Source organism: Perkinsus marinus (assembly GCF_000006405.1).
Source record: "Perkinsus marinus ATCC 50983 genomic scaffold scf_1104296963512, whole genome shotgun sequence".
Classification (NCBI taxonomy): Eukaryota; Perkinsozoa; order Perkinsida; family Perkinsidae; genus Perkinsus; species Perkinsus marinus.
The window spans coordinates 1-1,508 of NW_003205060.1; the positions used below are offsets into that span (position 1 = coordinate 1).

Sequence of the window (1,508 nt, forward strand, 5' to 3'; positions counted from 1 at the left end):
TGGTTTCTTCTGGCTAGGTTCATAGGGATGCGGATCATCTAACTTGCCATACCCCTTCTTGACTCATGTATTACCACTAACTGACCTCAAACTACTCTATACAAGGGCTGAGTCGAGAATCGAACTCGAGACCTCTCGCACCCGAAGCGAGAATCATACCACTAGACCACACAGCCAGCCTTAATGAAAGTAGCTACTCGTCTGCTCAGCTGCTTTCATACCATGCTAGACGTTTGTAAAGTAACAAGGGCTGTGCCGAGAATTGAACTCGGGACCTCTCGCACCCTAAGCGAGAATCATACCACTAGACCACACAACCATCACATGTAATGTGTATCACGAACTGGGTCTCGGAAGTTACTCAGGAACTGTCTGATCCAGGATGTCATCTGTCACGTACTTTGACTGGAAACTGCTCTTAGCTGTTCGTTTGAAGTGTCATGTTCCGAAAAACCGGTTTGAAAAGCATCGGAGGTGGTGATTGGTGACACAGTAGTTCGTGAATCTGATGGAGTAATTGTTTTTAGGTTCGTTCGTCTGACCCCGCTGTCACCAATCACCAGCAGCAATCTCAACCGAGATATCTCCTCAACTCCAGGATAGGATTTTCATGTCCTACACGTTCTTGCGCCTAGCATCATCAACGGTGACACACGAACGGAATTATCCTTGCCACTTCCACACCTCTTGCCTCTGAAACGCGCCAGTTGAAGCTTTAAAGGCAACGGTCCATACTAGGAGGTCAACTGGAGCTGGACAATTGAGCAAAGAGCTCGTGGTTGAATAGCTTGCATTTCATGAGTAGATGATCCATCGTGGGTCCATATTTTAGACGAACGGGTTATTTTTTCGAGGTGGTCAAGAAGTTAATGCGGACCTAATCAAAAATTTAATCGGTCAGTGATAGTACAAACCAGTAACTGCAGCAAACCAATGGTCGATGCAGGGCTCGAACCTGCGACCCTCGCGTTATTAGCACGATGCTCTAACCGACTGAGCTAAACGACCGTTTCTATTCAATACACTGCTCGTGATCCGCAGAGAATTGACTGATGACAAATTACACATACCACACCGACCTAAACGTTCTTGGATTTCATGGAACCGCACACTATGGGAGCCTCATAGTCGCGAACGCTTCGGGGGTATCTATGGCCAACGTAATTGCTCCAGTCGAGCTATATACCAAGGCGTACTCAACGTTCGTAACTACATCATTTGCTGATTAGTGGCTGCACTGTCTCTCTTTTCTATAGTCGGTCCCTCATCCCTTGTACACTGTTGGACAGAGTGCGCACGTAAAGGATATAGCCTGCACCTATAACTGAGGCCAACGAGAGGAGTTCTATTTATTGCTTCTGTGAACCTTGCTCAAGGGGCGCGGGGCCGAGTTACTCGATTGTTCCGTGCGTCTCGATCAGCTATGCCGATCTGATCACTGATGATACATACATGGTTTCTTCTGGCTAGGTTCCATAGGGATGCGGATCATCTAACTTGCCATACCC

General features: G+C 47.3%; 3 non-coding genes across 3 annotated transcripts; all 3 read right to left on the bottom strand.

Annotated features, from left to right (window-relative positions):
• Positions 1–104: 104 nt before the first annotated feature.
• Pmar_PMAR029430 lies at positions 105–176 on the bottom strand. The gene has a single exon. It is a non-coding gene; the product is annotated as a tRNA-Pro (tRNA).
• Positions 177–247: 71 nt separating this feature from the next.
• On the bottom strand, positions 248–319 carry Pmar_PMAR029431. The gene has a single exon. It is a non-coding gene; the product is annotated as a tRNA-Pro (tRNA).
• A 615-nt stretch (positions 320–934) lies between these two features.
• Positions 935–1,008, bottom strand: Pmar_PMAR029432. Its single transcript has one exon. It is a non-coding gene; the product is annotated as a tRNA-Ile (tRNA).
• Positions 1,009–1,508: the final 500 nt, after the last annotated feature.